Genomic DNA, 23,892 nt, shown 5'->3' on the forward strand with positions numbered 1-23,892 from the left:
AATATGGAGGGGTCAAGGGACATTGACTGCTGGACCTTTGTAGGGCAGAGAGAGAGTTCCTGAGGTGAGTGGAGAATGAGGGAGCAACTATAACCTGGTTATGACAAAGGTTCTGACCTGACATGAATGGAAGCTGGAGGCAGGCAAGATGAGATGCTGGTGCTGTTTTCACTGAAGGGCTCCACCTCCACCATTAGGGACTTCCTCTATTGATTTTGTGAGGTTGGTTCCTTGCTACTAGATCCTTGCTACATCCTTTTTGGATTGCTTTGTGGTAAGTATGACATATGTTGAAAATCAATCAATAAGGAGCTCACATTCTAATGAGGGAAATAACATATATCAATTAGTATATAAAAGATAATAAGTATAGAGTAGATGAGGGAAGCTTTAGCAGGGAAGGCAAAGTCTTTTGGTTAACTTTGTTAGCTAGCAGGGGAGCTAATACCTTAGAAACAAACTAAATTCAAGTTCAAGTTTGACATCTTGGTGGGAGCAAAATAAGCCATAGAGAATATTGGTTATCAATTATTAATTATTGCCCGTTAAGATTGAACCTGGATACAGGTGTAATGGTACACACCTGTAGACCCTGCTGGGGAGGCTGATGCTGGTGGGTTGCTTGAGTTTGGGAGTTCTGAGCTGCAGTAGGGCTTAAAACCAATCACTTGTCTGTACTTGGGGGAGTGTCTAGGTACAGAGATCACTAAGCTGCCTAAGAAGATAAAAATTGACCCACATTGGAAAGATGGAGGAGGCTAAAGACTATATACTGATCAGTGGGACCTGTAAGGGATTGCTGTACTTCCAGTCTGGCCAATAGCAAGACCCAGTCTGAAAAAAATGAATGTGGATCTGTATTTGTTCAGGGTTCTGGTTCCAAGTGATGGGTTACACATAGAATATAACAGCTGGAAGGAACCTTGGAGATCATTTAGTCCCCATCTTCTTATTTAAAATATGAGGAAACTGAGTCCAAATTACTTCTTATTTAATTATGACAGAGAAAGGATAGTAGCAAAGAAGTAACCTTGGATATTATTAGGTGGTTGTCATGTAAAGTTACATATGACCAAGGCTCCATTAAGATTTTTTTTTTCTAGGCAGTAGTTAATTCTATTTTTATAAAAGGGGAAACAGACCTTGAAGAGGCAAATGATTCACATACTACAGATTTCCTAGCTTTTGGTATAGGACACTGCGTGGTATAGATTTGGAGTTAGAGAACCTGAGGTCAAATTCCAGATCTGTCACTTAATATCTGTGAGATGTTGGGCAAGTCACTTCATTTCTCTGCATCTTATCATAAAATAAGCAGCTTAGACTAGATGACCCTTAATCTCTTCCAGCTCTAAATTTGTTATTCCATTTTACTTTGTAATTATAACTTTCTTTCCTGCTGCCGTTCTAGCTATAATTTTACCACTTACCTCCCCCTTTTACAATCCTTCTTTTCCTCTGGTTCTGGGTGCTCAAATTCCTTAAGCTTCCTTTTCCATCCAAGCTGCTCCTCAATAGCATTGAGCTTCCCAGGCAGCAGTCTAGAGGCTTTAGGGTTTGTAAGCTTTTTTTTGGTTATAAACCACTTTAGCCATCTAATAAAATATATAGATTTCTCAGAATCATGTTTTAAATGCATAAAATAAAATAAATAGGAGTTTTTACATGCAATTAGGAAAAAATAAAATATTATTTAAGAAAGAAGTAAAAAACCCTTTGTTCTACACTTTTTTGGGTGACTTCTTATTCATTATGTTTATTATATTTATGAAACTTCCTTTTTCCTTCTGGAAAACTGAAAAATCAATGTGTGCTAATGGGTATTTCAGTTAAGAATAGCTTTTTCAGAAATTCAACATTATGAGAAAGTTCAGAGGTCATATAGTCCAAACTGTGGCTCACCTGTGGCTCCAAGAAGCTGCAACAGGTGCAGCAGCCACACCTGGTAAACCATCTTGGCAGAGGCGCTAAACCAGGTTGAGGGTAATTAGCAGGTCTCACACCCATAAGTGAGTTGGGAGGGTGTGTTTATCCCAAGCAAGTAAAGAGTTCTCCAGAATAGGTAGATGAGAACAATTTATTCCAACAGTCATGAAGGCAACTGGAGTAGGCACTGTGAAGTGCTTGGAGCTTGGTCAGATGTTGGTCAGACATTGAAGACACCAAGGTCATCCATTGCACCTTGGGCTCTTGCCAGTCCTCTTGGCTTTTGTCTTGCCACTGGACTTCAATGACTGGAAGAAATAGTAAGGCTGATGACTTTGCATTAACTCTGCCTCACTTAAATCCAATTCATGCATGAATCAAGACATCACCCTGAGATGTCATTGGTCCTCTTTGAAAATGAATGACGAATAACAGTCCAAATTGTAATTGAACAGCAATCCCTTCTTTGCTATCTCCTGAAAATGGTCATAGGGAGCTAGGTGGCACAGTGAATAGAGTGCCAGGCCTAGAGTTAGGAAGACTTGAATTCATATCTGGCTTCAAATACTTACTAGTTGTGTGGCCCTTGGTAAGTAATTTAACTTTGTCTGCCTCAGTTTCCTCATCTGTAAAATGTGCTGGAGAAGGAAATAGCAAACCACTCCAGTATCTTTGCCAAGAAATTCCAAATGAGGGGGCAGCTAAGTGGTGGAGTGGATAGAGCATCAGCTCTGGAGTAAGGAGGACCTGAGTTCAAATTTGACCTCAGACACTTACTAGCTGTATGGGCTAGTAAGCTGGGCACATCACTTCACCCCCATTGTCTCCAAAACAACAACAACAACAAGAGCCCAAATGGAGTCTTGAGGAGTTAGACACAACTTTAAATGCCTGAACAAACAAACAAAATAGTCATCTGGCTTTTTCTTAAAGACTTCTACTGAGGAGGAACTAATAGCCTCCTGAGTGAGCTCATAACACTTTTTGAAAAGATTGAGTTGTTAGGATATTTTCCCTGGGGCCATCTGCCTCTCTGTGGCTTCCACCAATTACTTCTAGTTCTAAAATCTAGGACCAAGTGAACAGAGCTAATCCTGCTTGTACATGACAGTTCTTCAAGTACTTAAAGTCAACTTTCATTGTTTCTCCCCTACCCTTGCAAATCTTCTCTTCTCCACTCATCACACATGACCCATTTTCTTCAGCTGATCCTCACATGGCATAATCTCCAGGTGGCACCTTCCTATATGGCCTTCTGTTGACAGTATGTAAACTATAGGAATTTTCTATTCACATCAATTCCAGGCACATTTGCAAACCCCTAAGGGAAATGATTTTGGGAAAGGGGGCTTCCCTATCTCAAATTGTATTGTACAATGGCTTAGCTTTATGTGCTCCCCCCCCCCAGTTTTCACACAGCTGTATTTGTTATGTGGTTTTAATACCTTGATGAATTTTTTTTTTGCAATAAACACACATATAGTCAATAAGAATAGAGTGGGCTATGAATTTGTACATGTATACTTCTACATATGCTTCTTCATTTTTACGACCTGCTACATTAGTGTTAGGTCATAAAGGTTTTATTTCAAAATAGCCATCATGGTATTATCAGTATTTCTGTAGTGTTTCTGTGTGACTTTTTTTTCAGCATTTTAATTTATTATAAAGCACCAGAAAAATAATTAAAAATACAAACTGCTGTGCTAGGGAATTGGAGCACAGGCTGCATGATGAATAAATGATTTTTTTTTGTATTCTTAAACTTCCCTTCCCTTGCTTCCTCTGTGGAATTGCACTGTGATGTATTAGTTTCTAGCACTTTGGCAATTTATAAAATGCTGTATTTTAAATCCCACATTATTGCCAGATTCAAATCTAGGGAACTTAGAATGTTGCATTCTAAAGAATATGAATTTCTGTACTAGTTATTTGGAAATGTTTGAGGTTGGAGTATTTGATTCAGCAAGCATTTATTAAACATCTACTAGGAGCTAGGTACTGTGCTACCAGGTCTTAGGGATAAAAAGCCTAAACAATCTCCACCCTCAGGGATTTTACATTCAATATGGCAGGTGGTGCAATGTGTATGCTGATAAGCAAACATAATTATATATTCATATTTTATATTTAAAATGTATAAATATATGATATGTAAAAATATATCCATATTTTATATGTCCCACTTCACCATCTGAATCTCAGATTGGACGTCTGTAACACAGGAAGAAAACATGGGAGTTGGAGCAGGAGCTTTCCTAGCGGGTTGACTCTTGATCTGGGAAGACAGGAAGGACAAGAAGATAGCTTCAGAGGGGTTAAATAATTAGCTTACTTTATTCTATTCCTCTCAATGGGGTTGCTGATAATGGGAGCAACAACTCCTACAGCTTCCCCTAATTACTCTTCTGGCAGGAGCGGGTGAGAATATACAAAGTAGGAGCACAACTCCTATCTCATTCTCCTAAGCCTCGAAGAGGGCCAGTCAAGGCAGCACAGCATTCCAGCTAGTGCACTCCCCCTAAGCCTCAATGGGGGCCAGTTGAGGCAACCACAGCAATACACTGTCACATTTCCAAAATCCCCCCAAGCTTTAATGAGAGCCAATCAAGGCACACACCACATTCCAGCTTGTACATTCCCCCTCAATGGGGGCTGATTGAGGCAGACACACAGGTATTCCTCTATGCATTCCCCAAATCTCCCACTCACTGACCAGTGCTCACCTGATTAATAGGGGAGCACACAAAGAAGGCATCTTGCCAGCAATGGTCTCACAAGTTTATATTAACTCTAGTAATATTATGCTGACTTAGCCCTGCACAAATACAGTAGGTTATTTACAAAACAACTCAAGTGTTTACGTTATCTTATCCTTATATTTCACTGCGCAGTCGAAGTAGAAACTGTTTATAATATGAAAACCTGGGAACTAGAGATTGTTTTGGCCATGGATCCTGGGAACTAGTAGCTAGGATCCTGAGAACTGTTATCTAAAAAAGAATAACAAAATCCACCTTACTTACAATGTCCTACAGGCATTTTGAACTCAACATATCCAAAGCAAAATGCATTATCTTCCCCTGTCCCCCCTTAACTCTTTTCTCTTCCCAACTTTCCTAATCTTCCCAATCAACCAGACTCACAATTTCTGCATCATCCTCAATTCCTCACTCACACTCACCCATCATATCCAACCTGTTATCAAGCCTTGTCATTTCTCCCTTAACAACATCTTTAGTAAATGTTCCCTTCTCTCCATTCACACAGCCAGCACTACCACCATACAATGGACTCTCATTACCTCTTCCTGGATTACTGCAATAGCCTTCTAATTGGTCTTCCTGTCTCAAGTCCCTCTTCACTCCAGTCCATTCATTCATCATTAACTGCCAAAGTGATTTTCTTAAGGAGTAGGTCTGACCATATGATCCTTGTGCCCAATAAACTCTCATGTCTCCTTATTACCACCACAATCAAATATAAAATCTGTTGGACATTTAAAACTCTTCACAACCTAGCCCCTTCTGACCTTTCTAGTCTTTTCTATTTTACTTCCTTCCACACAATCTGTGGTCCAGCTACATTAGCCCACTTGTTGCTCACATGCCACTCTATCTCTCAACACTGTGCCTTTTCACTCTATGGAATTCAAAATAAAAACATACAGAATACCAAAAAGGTATCAAACATATACATTAATATCCTTATGAGAATTATGAAAAATTATAGAAGCAGAAAGTATATGAGACTTGTTTTGAATCTCTTCTGACCTTGTGAAATAACCTGAAAGGTGAAATCTGTATTAAATCCCTGATATAAGGTTTTTTGACTTGAATTTGTCAGTCATAAAAAGGGTAAAAAATTCCAGTTATTTGCATATTCCACTTAACTAGACATTTTCTGCATAAAATGACACACATCTCTCAAAGTGAGTTCTCACATTTCCATATGCAGGCAAGTGATATGTTCAGCTGATATGTGCTTGGAAATAAAGAGATATGTGCTCAGTTTCTTTAGGAGCTCACTTGGGATTTCAAGCTGAATATACTGTAGATGATACCATCCTTTTCCATTTAATCAGTCAACCAATCAACAAGTATTTATTAAACACCTACTTTGTGCCACACATTCTGCTACAATGAATTAGGTGATCCTTATTCACAAAAAACCTTATATTCTATTGGGAGAGATAAGACGGACATGCATAAGCATATACAAAATAAAAATAAATGCATTCAAAGTCATTAGATACAAGGTAGTTAGAGAGGGAGGTCACTAGCAGTTTGCAGAGTCAGGAATAGATTTCTGTAGAGGGTAATGCTGTAGTCGTGCTTTGAAGAAAGAGAGGGAAAAAATAAAGAGGGAATTAGTATCCCTTTATTATGGGGTTGTAAAAAGATGCAGCACCCCAAGTTTTGCCAGGGCAGAAACAGATTATGTCAAGTCATTTTGGTAATTCACTATATCTCAGATTGGTATGCATGTAAATAGTGCCTAGATGCCTGGAAATGTTTTTTGTTTATTTGTTTTTGTTTTTGTTTTTATTAGTCATCTAATTTAAACAGTACTGGCCCTTCATTATTCTATACTGACTTGTGCCAAATAGAATTCATTCCAAATTACTGTCCAGTTGAAGGTCCAAACAAGCTTAATACACTTGAGGACCAGTCATCTGGGTCTATCACAAAGACCACAGCTGCATAGTAGAATTGAAAGGGGAAGGGAAACAGTGAATTATTTTTTTTTTGGTAGTAAAAAATGGGAATAAAGTAAGTGCCATTGATTGGGGAATTGCTGAATAAATTATGGTCTATGAATATAATGGATTATTATTTCAGCACAAGAAATGACCAATATGAGGAATTCAGAGAAACATGGGGAGGAGTATGAAGTGAAGTCGAACAAAGAAAGCTGAAACAGCAGAATAATGTGTACAATGACACAATGATGTAAATGAGAACAACACTAAGAGGCATCAGATACCAAGTCAAATGCAATCTTGGTTTCAAGCATTTAATGATGAAGCATATTTCCCTCTTTTTGTGTAGAGGTGGTTTACTCTAGGTACAGAATATTTTGTATGCCTTTAGATACAGTCATTCTATCTCCCAATCTGATTGTTTTTCTTTCTTATAAAGGAGGGATATGGGCAGGAGTATGGCTAAGAAAATAATAGCTAGCATTTATATAGAGCTTTAAGGTTTGCAAAGCACTTTACAAATAGTATCTCATTTTACTCTCACAACAACCATTGGGGGTAGGTATTCTCATTTTACAAATTAGGAAATTGAGACAGAGAGGTTAAGTGATTTGCCCAAGGTCACATAACTGGGTTTGAACTCCAGTTTTCCTGACTCCAGACTGACCATCTATCCGCTGTGCTACCTACTAGTCTAGGAAAGAGTATTGGACTTGAAGTCACAAGACACATTTGGATTCAAAGCCCAGCTCTCCTCTTCCTAGTAAGAGTAACTTTTTTAATATTTAAAAAATAATATCAATAAAACAGTAAAATATTAAGAAAAAAGAGTGATTGAAATCTGAGTTCTAATATTCTCACTAAGAAAATCACTTTCCTTTTCTTTGCCTCAAATTCTTCATTTGCAGAGTGAGTGGGTTGGACTAAATGATGTCTAAGACTCATCAAAGTGCTGAACATTCTGTGAGTCCACATAAGAGAAGCTTTATTTATTTTACCTTAGACAAGTGAGAAATCTTCAAGGCTGGATTATTGTATGTGATAGTACAGAGGAGGTTTCCATGGCCCAACTTTCTTCCATTTAGCTCAGTTGATAGTGAGACCAAGGTCATTAGGAGATCTATTGAATTTACATAGAAAAAATAACTATCTTTCCTGGCAAGACCAAACTTAACCTCAATCATCAGCAGAATCTGTAAAGTTTTTATGGGGACAGAGTAAGAAGATATGGCTGGTTCTTTTTTTCAAACTCATTTTATTTACTGGAAAAAAAACCATTATTGTACATATCCCTGTGAGTATGTACTTAATATAAATTTTTACTCTACTCAGTATAGGCTCTTCAAAGTTTGCATCTAAATTGAAATTATGTAAATCATATTATGTGAAATATGTGAGCAGAGTGAGACTGTTGTACAATGGGAAGAGCTCCAAATTTAGAGTAAAAGGACTTGGATTCAAGTAAATCACTTCACCTCTCTTGACCTCAGTTTCCTCAATTGTAAAAGGAGTGGCTTGGACTAGAGGATCTCTAAGATTCCTTCCAGCTCTAAAACTATAAACTTGCTATTTAAATGAATATTATTGTGAATCTCTTGATAAAGCAACTTTTAAACTTATCTCTTGGATAAATCAGATTTTTACCTAGGGAAAGTTTTGTTTTCCAGTATGGTTGGGAAACAGACACTCTACTTCAGTGAATGTTCTCCTTAACTAAGAGCTACTAGATATGTTATTCAAGAATTAGTGATTTTTAATGAATTAGACATAAGAAAGTACTTTAAAACTTTGCTCTGGAAGATATAACTACCTTCTTGTCTCAGGTTATAAAACACACACACACACACACACACACACACACACATATCCCACAAGACTTGGCATTGCAAATTGTTCAAAGTCTTCAACTTTGAAAATCAGATTCTCCTTGTTTCTCTTGACATCTGAACATTTTGTCTTAGTGAACACTTTTTGCCTGTTTCTCAAATTCTAAGTCTGCTAGGCTGTACAGTAGATGGAACACTGAATCTGAAGTCAGGAAGACCTGAGTTCAAATCCAGCCTCAGACACTTATGAGCTATATGACCTTGGAAAGTCACTTAACCTCTTTCTGCACCTCAATTTCCTCATTTGTAAAATGGGGATAAAAATAGCATTTCCTCCCAAGGTAGTTGTGAGGATACAATGAGATAATATAATAGTAATAGAGTATATTAATAGTAATAGTATGATAATAATAAAGTAATAGTATGATAATAATAAAGTGCTTTGCAGACCTTAAAGCACTATATAAATGCTATCATCATCATCATTTGCTGCTGCTGCTGCTACTAACAAAGATTTTTGATCTAGGGACCACCTCCCTCCTCAGGTCCTTCTATTTAGAACTGAGAAGGATAGGGTAGCAGGGGAAACAATATAGCAGGGGAAGCAATATTTGCCAGGGCAGCCTGGGTACATATTCTCCACCACACTCCACTCTCACTTATACTATTAGCTCTTTGAGGGCTGGGATTGTATTTTTTCATCTTTGTAGTATGGCATCTTGCATATAGTATGTGGTCAATAAATGTTAATTCAATGACCCAATGAAGTAAAAACATCAGTTGAATATCGGATCCTCAAAAGCCTTCAGGACTTCATGAATATGTGAAATGTAATGCTACTACCCTTGTGGTATGGGATGGTAATTTTCTCTTGGTATGAGCACCTGGCAATTCACTTCTTTCCCTCCATGTTCCCTGACATTTTCTGCTGGTTGGTTTTTCTTTTTCTTATGGATTTTAGTATATATTTTTAAAATGTGGATGAGCTGACAGTGCTGAAGGCACCCCTAAGCTCAATTTGCTCTTTGTTCTCAGAGGTAGTCACTTATTAGTGTGGCATGACAATAAAGTTTAGTCAATTTAGGACAAAAGCACTATCCTAGGGTCAATGAAAGCTGTGTTTCCTTCCTCTTATTTCCTTTTTCACATGCTCAAAACTTATTATCTTTGATTTGTGTCAAAGTATCTCTGGGAAATTGGCCCAGATTGTATGAAGCATGTATAACTTCGATCTCCATCTGTGCAAGCTCATCAATGCCTGGTGCAATTCATTCCTACCAGAGTAACCAGCTGTACTATTGAACTCTTGGCATGATGATGCCACATGGTGAGGACTGATGCCTTTGAGCTATAGTTTCCTCATGGGGAGGGGGAGTTGAGCATCTCATATTTGTTATTCAAACCTGTTGCACAGGCATTGCTTATGGGAACTTTACTTATTTAAGAGGGACTAAGGTTATTATTTTAACTTCTTCAGCATATTCTCCCCTGTCTTACCAGCCCATAATGGTACATTTGTTTTTTTAACTTAAAGGTATTGATTGGACTAAGAACCAAGAAAAAAGGAAAGGAAAAAAATAAAATCAAGTTGAGGCTATTATTTAGGTTTATAGTCTCACTGGATGGAGTTATACAAATGTTAAGGTTAATGAAAGCTGATAATTCTTTATTTAAAAACAACAGATCTGGGCAACCTAAAACATATCAAAAGTAAACACAGGTTTTCAAATAAAGTATGCCCTGTTGATTGAAGAGATCATCATGTTCGGTTCCAGTTAGGAATTTTTTTTTTTTGGCTTGGATTCTTCTTTTTTTGGAAGGGGAAAGTGTGGTAATGGTATCCATTATCTAGTAGTTTCTTTAATTCAGTTAACCCTTACAGAAGTGAAAACAGCTTTCTAGAAGGAAGCAGTGAGGTCTGTAAAAGTTATTTACAAGCCCATTACAAAGCAGAGGATAAAGATATGTGAAGACTTGACCTTTTCAACTCCTTGGAAGAAATGTTGGTATGAGTGGTGGCCTATGTCTTTAATCCCTGCTAGTAGAGGAAGCTGAGACTGGTGGATGACTTGAGCCTGGGAGTTCTGAGCTGCAGTAGGGCTAAGGCAGATCAAGTGGCTGAACTGAGTTTGGCACCAATACGATGAGCAAAGGACCACCAGGCTGCCTAAGGAGCAATGAAATGGAGCCCAGGACAAAATGGAGAAAGTCACAGTATTATTGGTGATCAACAGTGGAATCAGTCCTTTGAGTGACCTCTGCATTTCCATCCTGGATGAGATAGGAAGACCCAGTCTTTAAAAAAATGTTAACAATTCAATGTCTTCTCCCTAATCCCGCCTTTATCTTTTGAATGGCCATGATAGTTACCTTTGCAGAGATCTACAATTCCCACATGTGACACACACTGCCTTGTGCAACTTTGGGCAAATCACTGAACTCTTCAGCACTCTAGGGCAGCACTTCTTAAACCCCATATGGTGTCACGTAATTGAATGTGGGGGTCACGAAAAATTTGGCAACAGTAAAAGGTTTCTAAACATGCAAGGAACAAAAATTAATTCAAAATCAAACATGTAATGAATCCAAGGCGTTTTTGGTGGTGCTTGTCCGTATTGCATCATGCAACTTCATTGCAGCCTTGGTTCTAAATACACAAGGTGTGCATTTCACACTGCGTATGCTGTCACGCCATGCCACGCCACATCAATGAATGCTTCCAGAAATATCTCAGCTCATATTGGAGACTATTGTATATCATGAATTGCAGTATTTTTACTGTATATACAAAATTGTTAAATGAATCTTGACTTGGCATTAGGATAGGCTTTCCAACATTTCTGAAATGGCCCTAAACATACTTCTGCCATTTTGTAATACATGTTTATGTGAAGTGGCGTTCTTTACATTGATGATTGTAAAATCAAAATCTGAAATCTGAATCTGACAAAATCTGAAAAATGTTGAAGATGTTCTATCAAATATTTCACCAAGATTTAATACTTTATGTACAAATAAACAATCATGTCCATCTCATTAGTATGCAAATTTGTTTTCATCTTTAATAAATGATAAAATTATATGAATATCAAAGAATTGTTTTAAAATAAATTTATGATTTATTATCAGTAAATGTTTGATTTGTATACCAGTTTTATATCCTTATATACCTGGGATTGTGTGAAAATTTCTCTGGCGAAAAGGGGTTTTGAGTGGAAACAGTTTCAGAAGCCTTGATCTAGGAGCAACTCTTTAAGACTGTTAATTACATTGGAACAGCTAGGTGGCACAGTGGATAAAGCACCGACCCTGGATTCAGGAGAACCTAAGTTCAAATCCGGCCTCAGGCACATAACACACTAGCTGTATAATCCTGGAAAGTCACTTAACCTCATTGCCTAACCAAAAACAAAACAAAAAAAACCCTATTAATTACAATATAGTTATCAGTCTAAATTGGTAGAAGGATTTTCTGCACTGGTGAAATCACAGGTTAGACCTCTTTGGTTCCTTAAAACCTCAATTGCCTTTCCTAGTGGGGAAGAAAGGGACTTTTAAAGCATTATATGGAAGGGAGATTGTAGAAAATTTCTGGTGTTTAATAATATATTAGGGTCTCTGCATAATCCTATTTTTAAATGCTGTGACTATCCTCATAATGGTAATACCATATGGTAGTAGTTCTCATTTTGATTGTAGCAGATAGATGAACCAAATTGTTGGAGTAAGGTATCTAGTCATCTTGAAATCACCTAATGTTTTTGGTTGGTTCAAATCAAACAAATACATGTCCTCTTTAGTCAAACAACCAGCGTTCATAAAGCATATACCATATGCTAGACACTTTGTATCTAGGCCCCCCAAAAAGTTCCTACTTTCAAGAAACCACGTATAACGTGAGAAATAACTTGTACAACTATGTACAAACAAGATACATACAGAATGAATTGGGAGTAGAGGGAAGAGTAGAGGAAAAGCACTAAGATTAGCACTAAGAAAAGCATGGGGGAAAGACTTCTTGCAGAAGGTGGGATTTCAGCTGAGACTTGAAGGAAGCCAGGGAAGCTAAGGCAGAGATGAAAAGGGAGAGAATTTCAGGGGTGCAGTACAACCAGTGAAAATGCCCAGAGCTGACAGTAGTAGTGTCTTGTTGGTGAAATAGCAATGAAGCCAGTGTCACTGGATCAAAGAGTATGCGTTGGGGAGTAATGTGTGAGAAGGTAGGAAGGGGCCAGGTTATCAAGCGACTTTTAAAATATTTGATCCCAATCCACCGATCACCTCCTGAAAGAGATCCCCAAAGGAAAACTCCTAGGAATATTGTAGCCAAATTCCAGAGTTACCAGGTCAAGGAGAAAATATTGCAAGCAGCCATAAAGAAACAATTCAAGTATGGAAACACAATCAGGATAACACAAGATTTAACAGCTTCCACATTAAGGGACCAGAGGGCATGGAATATAATATTCCGGAGGGCAAAGGAGATAGAATTATAACCAAGAATCACCTACCCAGCAAAACTGAGTGTAATCCTTCAGGGGAAAATATGGTCATTCAGTGAAATAGGGGACTTTCAAGCATTCTTGATGAAAAGACCAGAGCTGAATAGAAAATTTGACTTTCAAATGCAATACTCAGGTGAAACTTGAAGAGGTAAACAGGAAAGAGAAATCATAAGAGACTTATTAAGGTTGAATTGTTTACATTCCTGCATGGAAAGATGATATTTGCAACTCATGAGACCTTTGTCAGTGTTACAGTAGTTGGAGGGGAAAATTATATATATGTATGTAGATAGATAGATAGATAGATAGATAGATAGATAGATGGATAGAGGGCACAGGGTAAGTTGAAGATGAAGGGGTGATATCTGGAGAATAAAATTAAGGGGTGAGAGAGGATTATACTGGGAGAGGGAAAAAGGGAGAGGTAGAATGGGGTAAATTATCTCACATTAAACAGACAAGAAACGGCTTTTACAGTAGAGGGGAAGTAGGGGAAGGTGAGAGGGAATGAGTGAATCTTATTCTCATAAGATTTGGCTTAAGGAGAGAATAACATACACACTCAATTGGGTATGGAAATCTATTCCATATAGGAAAATAGGGGGGGAAGGGGACAAGAGGACAGGGGGATGATAGAGGGGAGGGCAGATTGGGGGAGGGGGTAATCAGAAGCAAACACTTCTGACGAGGGACAGGGTCAAAAGAGAGAATAGAATAAATGGGGATTGGGATAGGATTAAGGGAAATATACTTAGTTTTTCACAACATGACTACTATAGAAATGTTTTGCATGACTACACATGTATAACCTGTATTGAGTTGCTTGCCTTTTAAATGAGGGTGGGTGGGGAGGGAGGAAAGGAGACAATTTGGAACCCAAAGTTTTAAAAACAAATGTTAAAAAAGTTGTTTTCACATGCTACTGGGAAATAAGAAATACAGGCAATGGGGTATAGAAATCTATCCTGCCCTACAGGAAAATAGAAGAGGAAGGGGATAGGAGAAGGAGGGGAGAGATAGAAGGGAGGGCAGATTAGGGGAAGGGGTATACAGAATGCATGCCATCTTGGAGTGAGTGGAGGGATGGGGTGGGGAGAAAATTTGGAACTCAAAATCTTGTGGAAGTGAATGTTGAAAACTAAAAAGAAATAAATTAAAAAAAATTTTGATCCCAAAGGCAATAAGTATCCACTGGAGTTTATTGAATGTGTGTGTGTGTGTGTGTGTGTGTGTGTGTGTTTGTATATGTGATATGGTCAGACTTAAATTTTAGGAAGATCAATTTGATAGCTGAGTAGAAGGTGGTTTGGAGTTGGGAGAGACTTGAGGCAGGGAGCCCAAGTAGGCAGACTATTGCAATGTATTTTTCAGTTCTGAATACCCATGATTTGATGATTTATTCAATCCAAAAAAAACATATATTAAACATCTCTATGTGCAAGGCACTGGGGTTACAAAGATTTAAGAAATCTCAGTCCTAACCCTCAAGAAACCCTTGAGGTCCTCAAGGAATTCTTCTCCTACTGGGAGTGTAATATATACAAAGAAAATAGAATAAGGTAGGAGGTGATGGTAGCAAAGCAAAAATACAGACAAAGTGCACTAGAACAATTTGAGGAAGGAGAGGATGTTTGTAGGTGGTTGGGGGTGGGGTGGAGGAAGATACCAGAGAAGATTTCATGGAGGAAGTGGTGCCTGACCTGAGCCTTGAAGCAAGAGAAAGATTCTGAGGAGGGAGGACATTATCAGTGCAGGGTATGCAGGTGAGAGACCAGCATATTGAATTCAGGGAATACCTTTCACTCTCTCCAGTGTGGTAGCTATTACTTAGGATCAAAGGATTTTAGAAATTGAAGGGACCTTAGGAGATGATCCAACCCCTCATCTTACTGATGAAGAAAGTGAAATCTGTCTTTTTTCCTTGTATCTCTAACTGAAATAATTGCCTGAATAAAATAAAAATAAAAGTACTATGTATGTGTACATCACTTCACTTTTCAGAACATGTTCTTACATATCTGGATCCTCCAAACCAGTCCTGCAATCTGTTGCCCAGCCTCAATATTATCATTTTTAAAAAATATTTATTTAATATTTTGTTTTTCCCCAGTTAAATGTAAAAACAATTTTTAACATTCGGTTTTAAAACTTGGAGTTCCAAATTTTCTCCCTTCTTCCTTCCTCCCTCCCTTGAGAAGGCAAACAATTTGATATAGATTATACATGTGTAATCATGCAAAACATATCCTTAATAGTTATGTTATAAAAGAAAATATAGACCAAAAAAAACCTAAAAAAAAAAGATTCAAAAAAAGTATGCTTCAATCTGTGTTCATACACCATCAGTTCTTTCTCTGGGAATGGATGGCATTTTTAAGTCCTTCATAGTTGTCTTGGATCATTGTATTGTGAGAATAGCTGAGTCATTCACACATGATCATCTTGCAATATTGCTTTTACTTTGTACACAGTACATTTCACTTTGCATTAGCCCATTAAAGTCTTTCCAGGTTTTTCTGAGAGCATCCTGCTCATCATTTCTTATAGTACAATAGTATTCCATCATAATCACATACCACGTCATGTTCAGCCATTCCACAATTGATGGACATCCCCTTAATTTCTAATTTTTTTACCCCCAGAAGAGAGCTGCTATAAATATTTTTGTACATGTAAATCATTTTCCTTTTTGCATTTTATCTCTTTTGGGATACAGACCTAGCTGTGGTATTGCTAGCTCAAAGGGCATGCATGATTTTGTAGCCCTTTGGGCATAGTTCCAAATTGCTTTACAGAATGGTTGAATCAGTTCACAACTCCACCAACAATTGCCCCTGTTGATTCAGTCAGTCCTGAGGCCTGCTCCTGGTTTGCTGTGGCTATAGCCATGCTGCCATGGCCTGTGCTGGAGCGTGCTCTTCTCTCACCCTGTTGCCATGGACTTTTCCTGCTGACCTTCCAAGTTGTCTTGGGCTGGAAATTTGTTTCACTCTGTCTTGGTGTGGGCTCTGCTGCTCTGGAATTTATGTAGAGCCATTTTTTTACAGGTATGTGGAGGGATTTGGGTCAGAGCTCAGTTGAGTCCCTGCCTTTATTCCACTATCTCATCTCTACCTCCTCCTCAATATTATAATTTTGAACTAACCACATTTCAAAAGGCTATTCATCAGTCATTGAGAATATTGCTTGTGAGTGAAGTGCATGGCTTCAGTCATTAGATCTGGAGGGGATATTAGAGTTCATGAGGAAATGGAGGTTGTACTTTATGTGTAGGAGCTTTCCACAGATCCCATAGTTCCCTGGGTTAAAACTCAAATTTCTTACTCTCTGCACTGCTGCTATCTTAAGTCTTTGTTTCTCTCCACAAAGAAAGACTTATTAACTCAATTACTTATTCCTCTGAATGAAGACTGCATAATATACCCTGGGAGCTGGAAGCAGCCAGGAGAGGGACTCAGGGTTTTTGTTCTCTGTTCTAGTTCATTCCTCTGGTTGCAACCTACCTGTGTAGAAAGCTTCATTCACTATATTATTGTATAAAGCATATACAGTCAACTTATTTATTATGATTATAGTGTGGAACAACCTATTTACCCATGGGCACTGTCGATCACAACAACAGCTGACATTGCTGACCTGTCAAATTAAGATTAGGATATGTGTGAGGAGGTGAGTAAACGACAAAGCTACTTTCATATACTTATACTGTCCTCTTTGGCCTCTTTTCAGGGAGGGAGAAGGGCAGGTGTTTGTGATATAGTTAAATACAGAAAGAGGACAGTGAGTGAGAGGTGGGTGGGTGGTTAAATCATGAGTTTATAATGTAATATCATTGGATGAATCGAAGGACAAGAAATCATAAGCAAATTGAACAGAATTTTGCAACCCTGTGCAGTAAGTTGGGTTATTCCTAATAGGATCATTTTAGACTAGTGAATGGGATGTGCTGAAAGACACTGTTCTGAAATGATAAACAATTTACCAATCTGCTCTGTGTTTTCAAAATTCATTTCCTTCCAATGAAGTTAGATCAACAAGGAGTAAATGAATGAGTAAATAAATTACTCATATTCTTTAATTTGTCATAAGTGGCAATTTTACCTTTGAGGAGAAAAAAGGCTATTGAATTTATTAGAAGCTTTTTAGACAGGTGGTAAAAGGAACAAAATCAACTTTGAACCTCTAAATCTGATTTCCTCGTTTATCTGAGCCCCTACCTAAAGCGAGTATATCAGAGGGGTTTTGTTTTTTAAGATGCAAGAGTAACATAGCTGTGTGTAATGCTGTGGTCTAGGAATCTGAATTATAGAGACAGTCTAATTAAAGAGAGATTGATTTATTAACAGAGCTTTACTGGTCACATAATTTAGCAGCTAGAGGTGTTATGGGGCCTGGGGTAAAGCAGGACTGCTGAGGATCAAGATAATTATTGCCTGACTTTGTACAGCTTGACAGATGGGTCTTCATTGTTGCTATAAATCTAGCCTGCAATTGAAATTGCCTTCTTTATTTAAAAGGGTTGAATGGCACATTGCTGATTGTGACATCACAATTTTCTGAAACACACACTGTCATCCTGCAAATTTCTGAGGCTTTGTCCTAAGCTTTCTCTTCTGCTTGTTTATTCAGCTGCACAGTTTACATGTGGTTTTATCCCAATAATCAATCCAGTCCATTTTCCAGCTGTCCTTCTGTTTGAATTTGGAGTTTCCAATTGGCATTCTTTTTCACACAGTGGGACTCTGACTTAGTTAAGGAAGGGAAGGAGGTCCATTCTTTAACTAGATGTGTATAAATATTTGAGGCAATTGTCTGCCCTACTGTTTTATAAGAATAAATATCTATAGATATCTATATACACATGCGTATATGTATATACACATGTATGTAATATCTATTAATGTCATTTATCCATAATTTTATCAATATAAATTGTATTAATTTATATATCTATATATCTATATTTATACATAATATTTGTGTGTGTATGTGAGTGAGAGAGAGAAAAGAGAGAGAGAGAATAGAAAGGAGGGGATAGTTGAAAGAGAAATCTAATTGAAGGGACTGCTAACTAAATATTAGAAGTGAGAAAGCAAGAGAGAACACTCAGTGAGTGCTCACACCAAGGCCTTTGTGAGTGAGTGTATGTATGTATGTATGTGTATGCACACCCACCCACATACAACCTTATATTCATATCTCTCCTTTCATTCATTGAATGAAAATTTGGGGCCAATAAAAATGTTAACCTGGAGGTCACAAAAGTAGATAGTAACATGTTATATCCCTGTCACCTTGCCTTTTATGAGACTTACAGTTTAGTTGAGGAATGTACATGTGTCACACATATAAATCATAGACAAGTTTATAAGGGACATATTACTTCATATTATAGTTGTATTTGTGTTATATATAGAAAGGAAGGGTAAGGTAATTTCTTGTAATAGATTGAGAGCCAAATCTGGGCTCTGCTACTTATGATCTTTGTGATCTTGGGCAAATATGTGGGTCCTAAGGTCCTCTTCTGTAAGATTATCTAGTTGAACAAGATGTCTAAGGTCCCTCAGAACATTAACTATTGGATCTTATGATTCTGAGCTCAATTTCAGATGTGCTAAGCTTAAGGTCTGCATAGGGCAAACAGGTGGAGATGTGAGTTGGGAACCTAGGAAAGAAGTCAAAGTTGATGATTTGGATCTAGGAATGATGCAGAAGGAACAACTGAAGACCTGCTAATAAGTTAGACTCTCAAAGAAGAGACTATATAAAGAGAGAAGGACAGAACAGCAAGGTCAGAACCTTGGAGAAAACTCATGGGGAAGGGGGTGTCAGGAAAAGAAGGGATACTAGGGAAGTAGAACAAAGAGTGTGGTCCTTTTGAAGCCAAGGATAAAGAAAGAACTCAGAAGAGGTGAGTGTCCAGCAAGTACAACAGACAGGTCAAGGTGTATGAAAACTGATAGTTGGTATTTAGGAGGTAATTTGGCAATGCTTTGCAAGAGTACTCTTAGTAAAGTGCTGAAAGTGGAGGCTATATTACAAAGCTATATCACAGGGTAGATGGTGAGGATGTGGAAGCATCAGATGTAGGCACCTCTTCAAAAAGGTTACCTGACTTCAATAAGAGGAAGGAGATACCACAGAAGGAAGTAATAGGAAATTCTTGTAGGTTTTGCTTTTGTTTTGTTTTGTTTTAAATTTTTGATTAATTTATTTTGATTTGTCAACAATCACTTCAATAAGCTTTTGAGTTTTAAATTTTTCTCCCCCTTCCTCCCCACATCCCTTCCCAAGATGGTGTACAATCTGATATATGCTTTACATACACATTGCTATTAAACATATTTTCACATTAGTCATGTTGTAAGGAAGAATTAGAACCAATAGGAGGAACCACAAGAAAGAGGAAACAAAACTCAACAGAAGAAAAAAATGGCAAATGGTATGCTTCAATCAGCATTCAAACTCCATAGTTCTTTCTTTGGATGTGGATATCATTTTCCATCATGAGACTTTTGGAGATGTCTTAGATCCTTGCATTGCTGAGAAGAGCTAAGTCTATCAAAGTTAATCATCACACAATGTGGCTGTTATTGTGCACAGCATTCTCCTGGTTCTGCTCACTTCACTCAGCATCACTCCACACAAGTCTTTTCAGGTTTTTCTGAAGTCTGCCTGCTAATCGTTTCTTATAGTACAATAGTATTCCATCACATTCATATACCACAACTAGTTCAGCCATTCCCCAATTGATGGGCATCCCCTCAATTCACAATTCTTTGCCACCACAAAAAGAACTGCTATAAATACTTTCGTACATGTGGATCTTTTTCCTATTTGTATGATCTCTTTGGGATACAGCCATATAAGTGTTATTGCTGGGTCAAAGGGTATGCACATTTTTTTGTAGCCCTTTAGGCATAGTTCCAAATTGTTCTCCAGAATGTTTGGATCAGTTCACAACTCCACCAACAACACATTAATGTTTCAATTTTCCCACATCTTCTCCAATATTTATCATTTTCCTGTTTTGTCATGTTGGTCAATCTGATAGGTGTGATGTGGTACCTCAAAGTTATTTTGATTTGCATCTCTCTAATCAATAGTGATTTAGAGCATTTTTTCATATGACTATAGATTGCTTTAATTTATTCATCTGAGAACTACCTGTTCATATCCTTTGATCATTTATCAATTGGGGAATGACTTGTATTCTTATAAATTTGACTTAGTTCTCTATATATTTTAGAAATGAGGCCCTTATCAGAGACACTGGGTGTAAAAATTCTTTCCCAGTTTTCTGCTTCCCTCCTAATCTTGGTTGCATGGGCTTTATTTGTGCAAAAACATTTCAATTTAAAGTAATCAGAATTATCCATTTTGCATTTCGTAATGTTCTCTATCTCCTGTTTGGTCATAATTCTTCTGTTCTCCCTAAATCTGGCAGTTAAGCTATTCCTTGCTCTCCCAGTTTGCTTATAGTATCAGCCTTTATATCTAAATCATGAACCCTGTTTTTGTTTTGTTTAAGAATTAAAGAAATTAATATTTTGCATGCAAATGGGAAGGAATCAAAGGAGGGAGGGACTGAAAAATATATGAGGGAATAATTGATGGAGCTAATGTCCTTGTTGAGGTGGGACAATATAAGGTCAAGGGCACAAATAGAAAATAGCCTTAGTGCCAGGTATTGAGATAAGTCTTCCATGAAAATAAGTGTTGTGCTATTATGGAATTTTTTTCTTTTATCTTTTTTTATTCTTTACTATAAGGAATGACTTTCTGGTGGGGGCACATGGAAAAATTCAGCTGGAAATACTAGTAATGTAAAAAGCAGATATTACTATATAAACACACATAATATTTAAGTGTTATATATATGTATGTAAATGTATGTATATATGTGTGTGTACACACATATACATATATGAGGAGAGAAGGAAGAAGAGAAAGAGTGATGTTGTGGAATAGAGGAGGTAAGGTGGAGTTACCCTCACTAGATATTTATAGTTTTCCTCAGTAAAGGAAGAAGCTGGGGCTTCTGTAGTAATTGAGTGCAGGGGTGTGTTGGAGGAGAGGACTTCAAGAGAGAGGCAAAGGTTGGAAACAATTGCAGTGGGTAATTAAACAACCAGCCAATAAGATTAAAGTAGAACTATTGGCCAGCTGATGTAAACTGTCTTTATTTTCTATGTGCTTCCCCAATGCATGAGGCATATTTAATGTAGTTACCTCTTGGGGTCAGGACACATTTTTCTAAGCTTCAGTGGCAGAGGAGCCTTTGAAAATCTCCCCATGGGGCTGTGTGATTTCATTCTAGTCTAATAAATTCATATGGGGCAGAGAGGTCTATGGCTCCAAGTTGTTGTAATAGAGATTGAATGAACCTAGCGTGCGAGTGGCAGGTGTGATGACTTCATTACCACAAACCTCTGAAATACTCATTTTCACCAGAAGAACCAGTTTCAAGGGGGTGGTGATGGTGTTTGAGGGGAAAATGAAGTTCAGCCTCCATGTTAATTAATGGCTGGTTTATTTATCATTATTGCCAGTCACAGGAGTAGTTTAAGGTCAAATGAATACTGGTCTATTGTCTGTCCTATGTAGCCCTTTTCACAGAGCCAGCCCTTTAGCTTTGAGTTTTGGGCTCCCAGTGGCTTTTAATCACCACTGATCGAGGCTGAATTTGAATGTTTTCTTGATGTCAAAGGTGCCATATCTCATTATCTCATCTCTGAGCCATTCCTCCTGGTCACTGCCTGATATTATTCAATTGAAACTTATTTTTAGCTTTAAAAGTGGTGAACACATGCTCAACTGAATGATCCAGCTTGACCTAACTTTCTCTGTAAGATTTTGACCTGCTTGAGTTAAACCCAGGGATGAGACAGGAATTTGTTGCATTGAGTCATGCATCAAAAGGAAAATAGAAATGCCATTCAAGGTCCTCCCAGAAATTTGGGAAGAGATCCAATTGAACTCTTTGTGATCAGACGCTGTGCTAATGTTTTCGTCTTATTTAATAGAGAAAATTGGCTTTGGCGTTGACTGAAAATTGAAGATTCTGTGGATAAGATGATCCTTAGGGCTCTTTAGTGGGTCTTTGTTCCTTAAGAGATTCTTAGCGTCTTTTCCTTTCTACTTCACAAAGGAAATGACTGCAAGTCAATTTATAAGAAAAATGGAAATTTTAAGGCTTCTACTCTGTTAAGAGCTCTTGGGTAAATTGTACGACCTTCAATAGGATTATCACATGAGGTCTTGATTGATGGAAAAACATTCCATTTTCCTTTCAGAATCTCACTTTTGAAATGTCATCAAAGTAGTTGTTTTAACCGATTCGAAAATGATGTTTTAATGTGATTTTAGATATATTTGAATCATAAGCATTTGACTCCAAGAGACTTCACCATGCATTAGCAATAGCCCACCTATATTTCTAAAAAGGGCAATCCTGCATATTTTCCCCATTTTCCAATGCATTGGAATGGTGTAAAGGTATAGAATTATTCAGGTTAAAAGTTACTTTAAAAACATTTAATGGTAAAGTTTATATTTGTAAATATAGTCAATAATCTTCTCCTAATAGCAGGCATATCTTATCATTTCTCTGAGTAAGACACAGGTACATATATATATATATGCATATATATATGTATATATACACACATATATATATACACATATACACATACACATACATACATATATTTATTTATTTATAAATGCAGGCTGTGATACTGTACATATAATCAGAGTATCCAGAAAAATAAGACGTAAATGGAAAAGAGAAGTCATTCTTAACTGGTTTATGCAAAAATAGGGAAAATCTGCCATAACTTTCAGTTATAAATTATATTTTCTTCATGATTTGATTTGGCATAGTACCTTGTTTCTATCTTCTTATGAAAGGAAATGAAAAAGACTTTAATTATTTATGATAGCATAAGAGTCAGCATTCCTTTTCATTCAAACCAAGGTAGTTGGTGGATAGAAAATTTTTGGCATATGAATCAATTTCTTTTGCCACAACCCCTTACCTTGCTATCCATGAGGACTGCTACTAGTGACATCAACTGTGCCTTTTCAGTCCCCAGCCCTCTACCATCTCCAATTAAATGGCAACATTCATACCTCTACACTCTACCGCTTTTGCCAACATAACATAAAAGTGGGCTAGCACCCTGGCCTATCCTTTTCAAGGGATTGCCAACCTCTAATATGTCTCATCTTAATATAAGCCTCTAATAGAAGTCTACATGTGTAGACATGTGAAGTTTAAATGTAATAAACTAAGTTACACTGTTAAAGTGGCCAACCTACCCTGTGCCAAAGATTATATAGGTATTTGTTAGATCACAGAATTATGCAGAAGTTTGACCAAATAGACTTGCCAAAAAACCTCCCCCAAAACACAGGAAAAGCCATGACCCTCTTTGACCTATTTTTTTTTTCACTTTGAATTTGGATCAAATTATCTTTGAATGTATTGTGACTTCTGAATGGCAACCTTTCATGGGGCTGAGACACTTTTGTATTTAGGATTAGCTTTGTAATGTGTCTCAGTGTACCTGTTCCTGACAGATTGCTTTACAACCCCAAATCCTGACTGATTCCTTTGTCATTTTAACAACTTTTATGTCCCACACTAAGAATTTCTCAGTGCGTGTTTATATGTGTGTGTATGTGTGTATGTTTCTCTCTTTTTCTCTCTTAGATTTTGTCAATTTTTGATACCCATATTGTGAGTATAATTTGTAATGAAATATTTTTCTCCATTTGAGTGCCCTCAAAATGTACTGCAATAGGACATTATTGCAGACTGAAAAGTAGGAGGATGAGCAGTGTCTCTTTCCTAAAGAATAAGCCAAGATGGAGCCTCTTAGTTTCTGAGTCCCCCAATTTACATAGGTACCTCATTGGTCTTTGCTCT

At 37.4% G+C, this 23,892-nt stretch overlaps 1 protein-coding gene across 1 annotated transcript in view; it reads left to right on the forward strand.

Moving 5' to 3' along the window:
• The window catches only part of TMEM163 (transmembrane protein 163), a 269,409-nt gene that overhangs the window by 119,953 nt on the left and 125,564 nt on the right, over positions 1-23,892 (forward strand). The gene's annotated exons all lie outside the window — the stretch shown is intronic.

The sequence above is a fragment of the Vombatus ursinus genome, unplaced genomic scaffold (assembly GCF_900497805.2).
Source record: "Vombatus ursinus unplaced genomic scaffold, bare-nosed wombat genome assembly UNPS02014816.1, whole genome shotgun sequence".
Lineage (NCBI taxonomy): Eukaryota > Metazoa > Chordata > Mammalia > Diprotodontia > Vombatidae > Vombatus > Vombatus ursinus.